We start from the raw sequence: 15,995 nt of genomic DNA, 5'->3' as shown, positions 1-15,995 counted from the left end.
ATATAAAATTTATCCTTTAAATTTATTATTTCATTTATTATAATTTATTATTTAACCACATGTGTTTTTATTTTAAGTAAGCTCTGGAGATAATAATTTTTGTTGTTTGTAATGTTTTAGTTTTTCCCATTTGTTTGCATTTTTTTTAATTCTATGAAAATGTTTTTATTTACTTAGCGTTTTAGTTTTTGCTTTTATTTTAGTTTTCATTTTAGTTGTTTTAGTTTTGTTTTCATTTTAGATTTAATTCTACTTTTCATTTAAGTTTTTGTTTTAGTGTTTTTTTTTTTTTTCATTTTTGTTCTAGTTTTTGTTTTCATTCTTGTTTTTCATTTTACTTTTCAGTTTTTTTAGTTTTTGTTTTAGTTTTCATAACTTTTAGCAATCTTTGTAAATTGGCAGTTTACTGATCAAAGTCTGTTTGATGTTCTGGTCTCTAGATATGACTCTCATCCTTCTCGTTATAAAAGCTTTTCTTTTCGCCTGTTCTGTTTCTGATCTCTTAGAAAAGTAATAGCACACCTCTCCCCAACAAATCACTTGATTCGAGCTATCATTCATGTATGGTTATGCTGGTCCTTTGTTGACCCTACCATCTGCTGATAACAGACCCGTTTTACCCCGAGCATCGGCTCAATGTGCCGACCACGTGAGAGGAAAGGAGGGAGAAAGAGAAACAAGAGAGAAGTTCAGGCCCTGCGATTCCAGGAAGGCAGGCTTGTAACAGGTAGTGCCAGGCCGGAGGGGCCAGGTACGCCCACTGAAAGACTAATTGATTACTGCGGGAACTGCTGGGTGATAAATAGCCTGATGCATTGCCTCCCTCCAGAGACACTGTCCAAAGGCCAACTGAGGATATTCTAGTAGAAGCGAAGGCGAGAGAGAGCGGGAGAAAGGGAGGGATAGAAGGAATGATTGTAAAGAAACAGGCCTGACATTGAGATGTTGCCTCTGCTGTGTTGCAACCTGGTCCGTGGAGTGTAATCCATACGGGTGACAGGGTGCTGAAGTCGGATCTAGCCATGAATTCAGGTCGGCATATTTGACAGCTCTAAAAGTGGCCGTACACGAGGGTCAGGAGTCTGCTTACAAACATGTGCACGCATCTATTTGGTGTTTTGCACCGCAGTTTACCCTCAAAAATGCTCTCGATTGACCATTTTGTCATTCCAAACTTGTCTGAGCATGTTTTGCGCCAACATGGCAAAAGAAAAAGGCCATAAAAGTGGTCCGAACAGCTCATTCATTGCATTAAAGTGCCCCTATTATGTATTTTTGCAAATGACCTTCTGTGCAGTTTGCAACGGTGCTCTAAGCGAATGAAAACATCCTGCAAAGTTTTGAAAAGTCTGAAAAGTTATTGTCTCTCCCAAGCCATGTTGATGTCGACATGAAACATTAGCATATTGTCCGCCCAACTGGGAAAACTTGATTTTTGCATGCGTCTGAATGAAAATGTAAATTCATGCTTTGCCACTAGGTGCTGCTTTTGGAGCATTAAAAACTCGCAAACGCTGCTTTAAATGAAATCAACCAATCACTGGAGGGGTTCGGAAAAATGAATCGCTGAATGAATTACTTGGGAGTCACTGAACAAATAAGGTAAAAATGCATGCTTCAAGAAACTGAAAGTGTTTTTTGACCTTGCGTGTCAATCTGTTGTTAGATGCTCCCAAAACCAAAATATGAACCTTTCATAACACATTATAGTGGCACTTTAAACAGAGCAAATGTCTGCTTTGTGTTCAACTGAAGAAATAAGCACAGGGTTATAACGTATAAGCCGCTGAATATTTGAGTCAAAAAAGGAGGGAGTCCCAGAAAGCAGTGTAAAGTCCAGCGGTGTGCAGCAAGCACTGCTCAGAAATCCTAGCTGCACTACTGCAAATTCCGTCTCAATTTCCTCCAGCAGAGATCGATACTTTGGTCGATGGGCTGGGCTGACATTGTCCACAGCTCAACAAGCATAGCCAGCCAATACACACACGTCTGTAGATCTGCAAGTTCATTCAGTCACTATGACATTTACAATCCAATTACTGCTGCTGCTGTAATATTACTACATGCTTTTGGGGCGTAGAGTCTTTTTTTTGGTTTTTGGGAAAATTAGGAATATTAGCTTTAATGCTAATTGTTATATTTTGGAGAGACTACAGATATTTGTAAGCCACTATAAGGACTATAAATACAGTAGATATTTGTAAAACTTTTCTGTAAAAACAACAACAATAATAATATGATAATAAATAGTATTAACTAATTTTAGGAATTTTTTTTTAAATACATATTTTTCAATAAAATAATTCATGGCATTCAAAAACGTAAAATAACATCATCAACAACATATATATATATATATATATATATATATATATATATGATTTTTTTTCCAAATGATATTTAACAATGTTAAAAATAGTAATAAATCAACAGCAACAATAATAACAATTACTATTATTGATATCATCATAAACATAATACAAATTATATAATATAAATAGTATTTACAATTATTATGAATATTTATTGGAAGAATTTGGATTGACTACAACTGCTTGTAAATGAGTTGTTTGTACATTCATACTTTTTAAATTATATATATGTTAACGATATATTTTTAAAGTTAAAAATTAATAGTTATTAATAGTTATTGTTTTACACATTTTTGTTACTACTGTAATTTTAGAAGTAACTAATATTATTATTAATATTCATTGGTAGTATCTGGATATACTACAGCTGTCTAAAACCACTTGAGGTCATATTAAAAATAAATAACGTTTTGTACTTACATATTTTTATTTTCCTGTGTAAAAATAAAAAGCTGAAATGTTATTTAGAATAATTATTATTATTAATAATATTATTATTGTTTTTAATAATAATCATCATCATCATTAATATTGCAGGTAGAATTTATTTATTATACTATACTATAAGTTATTATTAAATCATTCATATGTATATGTTGTTGTTCTATTAATTAAAAAATATAATTTATAACAGCTACAGTAATTATGTATTCAATGTTTAATAATAATAATCGTAATTATTGTTATTTCTATAATGTTTTATTGTAAACATGTCCGTTTCAGTCTGTGTGTAAATAAAACGTAGTAAAAGTGTTTTAGTGCTTGAGAGCGGACGCTGCAGGACTCTATTGGGATGTGTGTGTGGTCAGGGCAGAGCTCCAGACGGGCTCGTGGGCAACACACACACAGTAACCTGAGAGACGGCAGTCCCTTACAGCCCCATCCATCTTTCCACACCACCCTTACCATACCGCGCTTTTTCTGGACCGTCATCTACTACCTTAAGCACAGAACCTATTGGAAAATATGGGAATCGCTTTTATCAGTATTTCGTATTTGCTCATCCAAACTTAGATTGCATCCAGGAGAGTTCTCGCTTTTCAGTTTTATATAGTGTCGTTTTACTGCTTCATAAACTATGGTTTGACGTAACACACGGAACAAACTTGCAAAAACGTCTCAACACGATCATACCAGCACTATAAAGGCTTGAGTCAGTGTGTAACAGAGCCTTCTGAAAGGAGACGTGCCAGGAGTCCTCTCTCTCCCTCTCTCCTCGACCCAGGGGGTTGCAACAATACAAGAAGCCCATTGTGTGGCTCATAGTAACCTTTCTCTGGTAACATTTTCTAGTTATCAATGACTGAGACGCAGAGAGAGAGAGCGGGGAGGTGGGCCTGCTATGAGTCGGCACTTTGTGTCTATGTGGGACTGACACTGGCTCCCCATGCTGGCATTCTTCATCAGATCAGAGTGACCCTGAGAGGGTCATGCTGCAATAGTGACATGGAGAAGTAGAGCCGTGATGGACGACTAGTTGCTTGTTGGATCAGGTCATTAAGTTGTACAAATATTTCTAAAATTAGATTTATTAAAAAAATTAATAATTAAAAATTAAGAATAATAATAATAATAAATAAATATAAATATATATATATATATATATATATGTGTATGTATATATATATATATGTATATATATATATATATATATATATATATATATATATATGTTTATGAAATAAAAGTGCTGTATTAATAAATCTCTTATTTATAACTATACATATTTTAATCATTTATTTTATTCATAGAAATTTTAATTTATAATAATAATATAGCATTAATTGTATATGACATGTTTAAAATTAATATTTGAGAATTATCATTTTCATTTGCATTTATTATATATTTATTATATATGATGTATTATATTTATTATACATTCACTAATTTATTTAGAATTATACATGTTTTTTTTAAGATTCAAATTTTATACGTTTCTTTTCTGTCTGTTTTATCCAACATTTTTACATCACATCAAATAGTTTTTAATGTTTTTCATTTAAAAGTAGCCCAACTTGTACAAGCACGCTACACCATGTTCACATCTGTTGCGCTTAGTGTGGCTTTTTGTTCACACAAGAATGTATTTTATGTAAATTCTCCCTAAGAAACTCGCGCAATCAGGTTCAGACGAACCCGAAATCAGCGTAATTGCACGGGGCTTCCAGTTAAGAGTCGGTTTTGACAAGTTCAGCGCTTCAGAAGTATGTCATTTGCATTTCTGGTTTTCCGATTCGTGAGTGTAACCGTATGCACGTTCGTACAGTTTCCAAACAAGTTCAGAAGTGGAGAGTTGATGAAAAAGGAAAAGAAAGGATAAAACAAAAAGCAGCAGCGGTAATGCTATCCATTACAGCGCTATAATTATGGTAAGTGAGGCAGAACTGAATCAATATGGCAATTCATCAATTGCATTCCCAAACTATTTTGGTCTGGCTTATGTCATGCCGCTGCTGATGGCGTCCTTCACTGGCGCAATATCTCGGGCCGCACGTCAAGGTTCCTCTCGTCCTAATCCACTTTCCCGAGACGTCCATTATTCCACGGCGCTCTGCTGTAATGTTAATCATGCTTTCGTTAATTGATCCGCCGTCGCTGCTGGAATTGCCGTGGGTGAGTGATTCCTTGAGCATCTTAACAGAACAACAGGCATTATAAATGAGACTCGGGCCTCCAGGTCTGGGCAGAGGTCCACACACACACACACACACACACACACCGTTGCAGTACATCAGCAGCCCGCGATGCTGTAAAACAGCCTGTAATATGAAACGTTATATAGCTGCTGTTGTGAATTCTGTGTTATGGCAGTCACGCAAACATTTACCATCCAGCGGTGCCTTGTAACGTGAACTGCGGAAATATTCCACCTTTATGCAAACCACTTTTCATCCTGCTGTCTGCAAAAGTCTTCAAAAGATGTTCAGCAGTTACGCTTCATTTTGGGGGGGGGGGACGAGGAATCATACGTTTATTTTGCCGTTTTATTTATTACGAAACTGGGGTGATTTACTTAAAAGTGAAATTAAAAAAATACGGTAAAAGTACTGTAAATTTTTTTAAACTATTACAACAGTAGTAGCCTTACTATTGTAATATATTTTAAATCGAAATTTATTCCTGTGATGAAAAGCTGAATTACTCCAGTCTTTAGTGTCACGTGATCCTTCGGAAATCGTTTTTTTAACATGCTGATTTGCTGCTCGAGGAACATTTCTTGCATTTAACAATGTTAAAATGTCACCGTCAAGCACAAAACCAGTCATATGTGTACATTTTCAGAAAGTGAGGTATACATAATGTGAAATCTGAATAAATAAGTTTTCCATTTATGCACGGTTTGCTAGAAAATATAGGACGACATTTAGCCAAGATACAACTGTTTGAAAATCTGGAATCTGAAGGTGAAAAAAAATCAAAATACTGAGAAAATTTATTAAAATTATTAGCAATGCATATTACTAATGACAAATTAAGTTTTAGTATATTTACCTGTAGGATCTTTACTTAATATCCTAATATTCTGGCATAAAATAAAAAACAAATAAAAAAGTATTTTCGTGTTGGGATTTTAATTTAATATTATTATTATTATTATTATTATTATGTCTTATTGCGTGTTTATTCTTTTTTGTAATGTAAGAGTTGTTTTAACAATGACAAAATTGTACATTTTAAATACAATTAAAAAAAATATATTACTTTTCACATTTTTAGACATATTTTTGAGAATATACAATTCCTGCATGCATGCAAATTATCTTATTTTAAAAAAAATTGTGCATAGATTGTATGTATTGTATTGTTTTGTGTTGCAATCTGTTATTTTGACTTGTTGGTAGAAGTTTAGGCATCGCCATTCAGTTTCTATCTGATTTATATCAGTTTTTTCCCCGTTTTGTTTGCCGAATTATGGATTTGGCCACCGTGGTAGCTAAATCCTGAGTAGCCTATTGTTCGGCAAAGGGTGGCACTGGGGGGATGGCATGCGCTCAAATAAAGAGAGGGCACTTTTAAAATGGTTGCCAGAGCTTTTAAGATGGCTGCCAGGGTGTGAAGTATTAAGAGGAGTGAGGGTGTTTTAGAGATAAATGGTAACATCTGCAACTCTGCGTTATTAATGAATCTCCCAAAAGCAATGGTTATACGCGGCTGCGTGTGTGGGATCGGACTTTAGTCTTTTTTCCCTCCTTTTTTTTTCAAACCAGGATGTTGTTGAACTTGGCAGTAAACTTCTTGGCAACGGCGTTTTCTGTGTCATCCAACAATAGGAGCAGCTAACGTGATTCTCTCAGTATTGCTGTGCCTGGCAGGACGATTTAGCAGCTATGGTTGGGATAAGCTTGTGTGGTGGAAAAAAAAAAAAGGACGATGAAGAGCGCCAACGAGTTGCTTTTGGCACATTTTCCCGCTCTTTTGTTTACGTACACGATTGCATTTTTAATTATTAGAACGATTGTGTTTGAATAGTCTGAAGTACAATCGCGGCAAACAGACAATGAGTTTCTCACCTGACAGGCCCGATTGTTTCGTTTTGTGTTCCTGTCGAGAAGCGACCGTCTTAAAATGGTGGCAGACTTGATCGGCACAAAATGGAGGCGGAGGGGAGGAGCGACGGTGTGGGAGCAGAGCGTGATGGCATTATATTTCCACACGTAGGGTGAAAATGAAATTCAACATCCTACATGAAATTGTCAGTTCTCGTTGGCCCGTCTGTCTTGACGCGAGTTGGACTCTGTAGCGCTTTCTTGTCTTTATTGAGACAGCACACGACGGTTTTGTTTGTAGACAGCAGCGCGTATCTGTTTTTCACGCCCTTCCCGTTCTTCTACCGATTTCACTGTTAGTTTAAGGGCCTGGAAGGGTTGAAATGACAACCTAGAGCTTTGGCTGGCATCTCTATGAATGCCTCGGGTGTACGCCAGGGACTTGGACCGAGTCGCCGTTCACAACCGAGCATTTGTCCAAAGGCTTTTCCTTCCCCAGCCTCTCGAAAGCCATCGCTTTTGAATTCTAATTCACGACACAATTGCGCAGCATAAATAAAAACGACTCGTCTAGACAATGTAGAGCTTGTGTCAGGGCTTTGCAACGTAGTGCCTTGTTTGTGGGCTGTGGGGAGATTGTTTATGCAACACTTAGTGTATGTGAAATATGGACACGGGTGATTTACGTGAAATTTAGAAAGTGCACAAGAACGAAAGAAGTATCGACCGGCTACATTTTGAAATTAGTTTTTATCATTTTCATTCATCGGGTGAATTAAATCAAATCAATATAAAATGAAAAATCAATGAGGATTGTATTTCTTGAAAAATTACATAATTTATCTTTATTTTATGTATGCTGGCTGTTTCTGTCCTGTAACCTCACAATAGATCAGCAAACATATAATATGATGAATGTGACAATGCAAATTAATATATTAATTTCTAAATATAAATGAATATCATTTTTTATTTAACATTATATTCATACTTTTTTATTAACATTTTTGTCTGTTTTATATATTCATACGATATTTATCAAAAATTGACATACAATTGAGTGAGAGAGATTCATATGTAGTATTTTTATATTTAATATCATATCATTAAATATAAAAATATATATTTAATGTCATATCATTAAATATAAACATATCATTTAATAATATTATAATATATACTATCATTATTAAAATGTACTTTCATAAAGAATATATTATATATGTTTTGCATTTTTGTCATAAACATTTTCTATGTAATATTTATCAAGACCACATTCACAAATAATAGAGTGATAGATGATCATGTGTAATATCTTTTATATTTAATATATGATAAATATGATCATATAGAAATTAATTTATTATTGTTATTATTAATATTATGATATATATATATATATATATATATATATATATATATATATATATATATATACACACAGTATATATGTACACAGCCTATATGAAAATGTATTTTGGTTTAGATAAAATATAGTTGTTTTTATTTACTAATTTTTATATTAATAATTAAACATTTTCTCTTTTTTTATTTTGATGTGTGGATTTGTGTGTGGCCACTTTTTCTAGCAGCCAGGCTCCTTGGGGGGGTTTCCTCCATGAGAAGTGGCTGGAGAGAAGTGCGTTGCAGGGGAAGTTGCGGGCTGGGTAGTGCATCCCTGGCGGTGTTACGCTTCAGCCTTGGCAAGTGTCTTCCAGTTTGTTCCAAACACAGGCTACGGCCAGCCACTCTCTAAGGAAGAGAGCGAGCCGATAGAGAGAGAGAGAGGAAGACAACGAAAGGAGAGGGAGTGAAAAAGTTGGCTGCCAAATTGAATCACCCCATCTTTTTTTTCTCCAAACGTCCTACTGCCAAGATCATGGAGACTTTCTATTTTCACTCATTCTGAGAGAGAAGGGAAGAGGGGGGTTTGAGACGAGGCTTCTCTGCCCACAGCGTTATAGCTGATATCAGTGGCCAGCCAAGAACACCCTCCTGTGTCATGAATGGTGCAAATGTCGCCTGCCACATACTGATGCTCTGTGGATTTACTTACAGTTATGTTTATGGCTGAAGTTGACAGTTTTTGGCCCAGTAAATACAAAAATCTGTACTAAAACAACCCGTTTAGCTGCTTCTAGTCCATGTCTAGATGTCATGCCATCTCTATGCTAGTTCTGAAACAATTAAAGATTCAACAATTAGTCTTGGAAATTGGACTAAGTATTGATGACTCATCTTGCACTATGTAGATTTCATCCAATCATATTATCCCTAAAATAAAACTGCCCTCCCCCCATAAATTATGAATACAACCTGCCTAAAGGTAAACAGTAAAAAATAAATAAAAATAAATTCTGTTAATTACACACCTTCATGGGATTCCAAAACCTTAAGACATTTATTCATCTTCGGAACAAAAGGTTAAATAATATTTTGATGCTATCCAAGACCTTGCATAGATTCTAATTTGCAAAGAAAACAAAAATATATACTTTATTCAACAATATTTTACTCGTAAACAACGATTGAACCACTGGTGTCACATGGACTATTTTAACTATGGAGCGTCAGTTGCATTGCTGTTTTTAATTTAAACTCTTGGGTTTCAACAAAAATATCTTAATGCGTGCTTTGAAAATGAACAAAGGCCTTACGGGTTTGGATTTAAAAATTAGCAATAGCAAGTAGAAAAGCACTTTTTTGCCTTTGCATTTCTTCTTAGTACAAGCTGTCAAAAAGCTTGTTACATAAAAAGGTTCCCCCATTTCACGGCATCGTTCATTTATATATTAGAGTCTGCGTTTTGTGGCTTCGGAGTGTGTGCAACTCCTTTGTGTAAGGAGTATTGCATGTCAAAAGAAGTCTCATCTTTCACCTCACTGACAGCATGACGACTGTAGCAAGCATTGACACCTCTGTGTCAGTTGGAGACGAACTACCTGGCTACAGGCGCTGGTTGTTGTGGAGACAGGTGTGTCGGCGATCCTGACAGCAATGAACACCCACCATGTACGTTGCACGTCTGCAGCTGGAGCCTGTCAGCTGGGCTCCTGGAGAACGATGAATTACGGCGCACACGTACATGCACACATAGACTCCCGTGCCACAAATGGAGGCTCTCACGGTACTCACTGAGATTATATCTCTGGCAAATGACAATCAAACTGACAACGTTTTTTTCCGATTCAGTATCGCGTCCTCAGACACAACTCCGCTTCGGCAGGAAATCAGGCCTGACAGGGGTCAAACGCGAGCATTCTTCTCTCCTTACTGCACACATAGGCTCAGCGTCAGAAATAACAATACCAGTACTGCCTATTGTGTGGTTCTCCTGGACCCCAGGGGCCACATGGAGAGCCTGGTTATTTTTTTTCAAACTATATTTGTCAAAAGATCCTCGCTGTCAGAACAAGGACAAACTCTTTTACCTGTGCCACCATGAGAGCTCAACTAGGGCAAGCAAGAGGCGCTCTGAAAACAAAGACAGGATGTGTCTGGAGCTTGCGGAAGTAGGCATCACAACAAAATGGCTTTTTGTTTGGAGTAGCCTATGCTGCTTTTGGCCCGGCTGTTTCCAAAGGTCCCATTTTTGCCTAATCACTTGATTCTGGCATTTTAAATTCAATCTCGCTGTCGAAGTCTAATGTATTTCGGTTTGGTTTTTGTTCTTTTCTTGTTTGGTGTTGCAGATATTCCCCTCTCCTCGTACTCCCTTTGAGGAATCCGTGCTCACACAGACACTTGACCCACTCGCGATCTTTCTATTTCTCCACATCAGGGCTACAGGAGGTCGCGGTACACATTAGATCCCTGACAGCTTCGACTTCTCTCTCACAGCCCGGCTATTTAGAGAGGGAGAGAGGAAAAGAGAACTGCAGAGAGTAAATTGAAAGTGGCCCCAGGGCTGTATATTTCACCATATCCCAGGGGAATTCTGGGATTCTGATTCTCTCTCGCTCTCCCTTCCTGGGAAAAGGCCAAGAACTTTTTCTCCTCCTCCTCCTCCTCTGCTTGCCTTTCCTGCCTTTTCCTAGAAACTGTAGTTCATATCAGGGGAGTCGAGAAGCACAGCGCTCGGGAAGAAAGAAAGGGTTTGCCTACAGGCCAGGGGAATACATCTTTTCCCAAAGAGGAGCTGCTAGCATTGAGGATGGTACACTTTTTCCTTCTCTCCCTCTGGAACATTTCGACCAGCCAGAGAGAGAAGGATGGAGAGACTAAGGTTATGTTCCATTGCCTTGCATATTGTAAGAAGCATATATGTTTAGTCCGAAGGGCACTGGAGCATAGAGAACAGGTGTACGTTGAAATATCACAGAATATATGAAGAGGAAAATATATTTCCTCAATACTACACAAAGCTTGAATGCAGAGAAAAGTTTTTCGCGGTCTTGGTGAAAGTTATTTGTAAAATATGCATTACAATATTGTGTTTCTTCTTGAAAAAGTAACTAATTAGTTACTTTTAAACAGTTTAGTTCATTTTTATGGAAAGTAATGCGTTATGTTACTTACTGATATGGGCTTGCTTATTAATATATATTGCTTATAGGTTTTTAATAGCAAGCTATTGTAAAAGCTGTATCATTAGCTTAGTAACATGGTAAAATTATAGCTAAAATAACTGCAGTGAAAATATGCTGTCCTAATTCATCTTAAATCTGCATTTTCTGCACAGTCGCAATAATTTATCACATTTAGGATCATTTTATTCAGTACTTGTGCATTCTCAGTATTTTATGTTTGTCAATATCTCACATTGTTAGCTTAGCTAACATGCTAACAGCACAGTCACACTTCTGAGTACCTGTGAACTTTTTAGAAATCGGTCACTCACTGTACAAGGTTTTTGTTACCTATGCACACAGCAGGACAGGTAACTAGGTTACAAAACCGAGCTTTTGACTGAACTATGCTTCTGTGCTATGCTTTTCATTACTCCACCCTCCATCTTGCATTAGCTAATAATGATATCTTGTTCCCAGTGCCCCCGTCAGTCCAGGGGGAAAAAAGGATTCAAATAAGTCAGGAATGTCCCGCTTTTGTGTCTTGGTAACGGTAGCTTGGCAATCCAGACAGCTTGTCTTACACCGCTAGCACAAGAGCTGATTTACAAGTTCAAGTAAGGAAACATGGCATTCCTTTACCGTGCTAGAGCTTATTGATAGCTCTCTCTTATAGTCTGGCTTAGCTTTATATTTGCAGGGGGGATAGCTCAAGTCACACTGACTGAAGAATAATTGAGACTCGGGTAGTTTTATTGCTTTTTGCTGGATTGCAATAGTTGGTTTACTGTACCACAATGATCCCATAATGTCATCGCTGGGAGACCGCAGAGTGGATTCTGCTCATTTTTACACACCCTGCTCTGGTGCACGAGCTTGACTGAAGCACATCAAAGCCGCTAGGGCTCCCCACCTTGGTCCCTGTCCTTAAAAGTGCAGTCTGCATTTCTCAAAAAGTTACAGAAGAACGAAAGAAAACACACCAGTATTACTATTCAAAATCCAGACAGGATCTGTAAACACGGCCTGTAACACTATCCTCTCCCGTCTCGCTTCCCTGTCCTCCGAAAACAGCAGTGTAAACAAGCGACGCTCCACGAGAGAAGAAAAACAGCACAAGCCTCGGCAACGGGCTGATCTATGGAGGAGAAGCAGAAGGGTCCTGTCTAAACACTGCCTCTTATTAAATACGGTGTGACGTAAAAGCGCAGGGGGAGAGGTCAGGGTTACTCAAACACTGAACACGGGCACCGGCCTGACGGAAACAAACGTCTTTCTCCACTTCCCCGTGCAGAACTGTGACAACCTGTCTTGGTATGAAATGATGATATATATATATATATATATATATATATATATATATATATATATATATATATATATATATATATATATATATATCAAATAACATTTACAAAGCTACAAAAAAATCTTTTCAATCTCATATTCGTTAAAGAATCTTGAAAAAGGCTACATGTACATATTAAGCAGCACAGCTGTTTTCAACTTGATGATAAAAGTGTTTCTTGAGCAGCAGAATGATTTCTGAAGCATCATGTGACACTGAAGACTGGAGTAAAAATCTGTTTTGCATAGCAGGAATAAATTTTAAAATATATAAAAAAAAATATTAAAAATAAATGAGATAAAATGTTACTGTTTTATAGTATATTATCAAATAAAGTAGCTTTGTTGATCATATTTTAAAAAAATTAAATTAAAAACCTAAATCGACAATTTATTCATTCATAAAAGATTTTGACAGTTGCATTAATTTTCAGTTGGGCATCATTCATTTAGTCATAATTTAGTTGTTTTTTGCTACAAATTTGCTAACATATTGTCATGTCGTATTACTTTTGTCCATTATGCTTTAAACGACAATTTATTTCAAGTGAAACTATAAATAATATTATAGTTGCCAAAAATTTGGTGAAAAAATGGTTTTATATTAACATTTGTCCATTTTAGATCTGTGACTCATTGCAGTTCCCAGGAATTATTTCATTTTTTTCTCATTTTATTTCATTTTTATGTAATCTGCATCATGGCCCAAATATGCTGCTCCCAAAAAAAAACAAACAAAACGCATATTTGTGTTGCTGTGTCGATCGCACTGAAACACGTTCCTTCCGAGTTCCTCGGATCATCCGGATAGTCTCGAGTGCGACCACGCAGGAATCCGGCACCCACCATCTCATAATGTCTGTGGCGGCCCGAAAGAGAAAAAAATCTGGGGGACGATACTTGTGGAAACAATGCTCCAATCCCTGGAGCTTCACCTTCCATTGATACTCCAGAAAGGCCCGTTTGTATTTCTAAATTAAGTTTCTGCCTCCTTTTATGGGCCTTCGTGTTCCTGAGCCCACTGTGTAAAGGGCCTTTTGAAAGTGGGGTTTTAACACACAATTGGATTACAGCAAAGCACTTGGTGAGAAAGCGGCGGGTTGGGACGAGCGGACCTGCAAGAAGTACAGATGGTTTAGCGCATGCATAATGAAACAGACCAGGCGGTGTGTATGTGTGTGTGTGAGTGTATGCGCACGCCCCCCTAAAGCCCTCGGCCTGGCCTGGGAGAGGAAGGAGGCAGTCGGAGTCGGAGGCAGGCCAGGGGGCATAGCGCTCCTGCCCAACCTGCCTGCCGCCGCAAGCCGGTCCTAATGATCTAATTAGGGAATCACCTCGCCGACTAATTCGGCCACGTTCAAGCAACCTGAGCCCGTCTCAATTATCCCAGGCTTCTTATCGGACGCTAAACGACATCGTTTTACCTCGGCGTCCCTTTTCGATTGTTCCGTAATGAATTCCGTCGTCGAACCGAGGCGGAATAACACTTGGACTGAGTCACTCCAGGTTGCTTTTCTTCTCCCACACCCGAGCGGCGTTCCCATCTTTTTGATGGTGTGAGAACAAAATTAGAGATACGCAGGAACCATCCCTCCTCTGTCTTTCAATCGGAGGCCCATAGAGTGGCTTGTTATGCTCTTGTATAGAGGATTTAGGCCTGTTGAATGGGCCTGTTTGTGCACGGTATTTAGTTGTTTGTTGTTTAGTGTCTTTTTTTGTTGTTTATTTCGGGCAGGAGGGGGTTTTTTGTTTCGCCCCGCGCTCTCCGAGGGCCCTCGACAGGGGGTAAATGCAGATGTGACACACAGAGTCTGGGTCTCACGCCTCATTTGCATATTTAATTAGCAATGGGCACTGTGTGAGAGAGCACTTGGTCCGCGGAGGGCAACTGGGAGAGTGTGTGAAAGTCCCCGCACACACGCACCCACCCGGCACCCGGTTTCCTGGCCCCTTTGGTTGCGCTTTCACATATCTCTGGGCTGTTGCTGGGGGGGGGGTGTTGCTGCATGTTTTTTTTTTTTTCGTTGTTTCGGCCCACTCTTCAGATTGCCTTTGTTTTAAACTGTTGATGCAGACGGCAACGCTGAGCTGAATGCAAACAAGGCCCTAAATTGTTTACTTTGTCTAGGAGCAGATGAAGGGGCTGGACGAACTTTTTTTTTTTTTTTTTTTTTGGTGGTGGTGGGGGTCTTGGTTTTGCTTTTTATTCTTTTATTAAGTTACTTTCCACGATTTATCGTTAACTGAAATTTTTATAATTTTTGTATGCTAATTATTGCAATTTTAATATTGTAATTTAGACTATAGGTTGCATTTGCGTTACAAAGTGGCATGTATTCTATTAAAAATGAAGTGGACGTAGTCATAAATCTTTGTATTTTTATAATATTTATTGTTAACCGCATGTTTTCCAAAAACTAAAGTGAAAATCTCTTTGATAAAAACTGTTTTTCTTTGATTAGCTAAAATGTTTCTGAGATTTGCAATTTAGTCTTTTATTTTAACTTGTGTTTCAAAGTAATATTTGTAACCTGTATTCTGCCCAGAAATGAAGTGTAAAAAGTTGTGAATTGATTCCAATCCCAACTTCGCCAGCCATTTTGTTTTGTGTGCTTTCTAGCGCGACATAGGTAATATTTCTCCCAGCATGACTATTTTATCTCCAGTGGGAAATCAATACTCACCCCAGCTTCTAAATCATCTTAAAGGGTGTTTCTTTGCAATTTTTGGCTGTCGTAGAAGAGTTAAAGGGACCCGGGTGAATCTTTGCGAAAGTTCCCTTAGCGTCACGGCACGAATCATTGCTATCGCAGCTAATGGCACCGTTAAAGAGCACTTCTTGGGAGAAATCGGAGCCCATCAAATTTATAGGGCCTTTTTTATGCAGTACACCCAGGTCTGAAGGCTTTCTCTCTCTAGACTTATTTCCATAAGTGCCTCGGCTGCAAATAGCACACTCAGTGTGAATTCACAGCCCAGACCCCACTGTCGGTCTGACCTACCGAGCCGCGTGCCAAAAGGACATTGGCTAGAGTACAGTCAGACCTTCTATTCCGATAACTTCCCTTTGCGTCTGAATGCTAATAAATACAGTCGGAAATTTACAGTTAGGCCTGACAGCTGATTTATGTAATCGCAGAAGTCACTTTTATTTAATTTTGCGAATTTGGGATTTTTTTTCGGTCTTAATATACATTTAAAAAAAGGAATTTGTTATTGTTGTGTATTGTTTAAATTGCAACTGCAGTCAGTTAAAGCCTAGAAAGACGGAGTGTTTT

General features: G+C 37.7%; 1 protein-coding gene across 9 annotated transcripts in view; it reads left to right on the top strand.

Moving 5' to 3' along the window:
• The window catches only part of nfia (nuclear factor I/A), a 158,384-nt gene that overhangs the window by 82,005 nt on the left and 60,384 nt on the right, over positions 1 to 15,995 (top strand). The window lies entirely within an intron of this gene.

The sequence above is a fragment of the Puntigrus tetrazona genome, chromosome 22 (assembly GCF_018831695.1).
Source record: "Puntigrus tetrazona isolate hp1 chromosome 22, ASM1883169v1, whole genome shotgun sequence".
Classification (NCBI taxonomy): domain Eukaryota; kingdom Metazoa; phylum Chordata; class Actinopteri; order Cypriniformes; family Cyprinidae; genus Puntigrus; species Puntigrus tetrazona.
The sequence above is the reverse complement of the archived record's forward strand: the minus strand, read 5'-3'. Positions and strand labels throughout refer to the sequence as shown.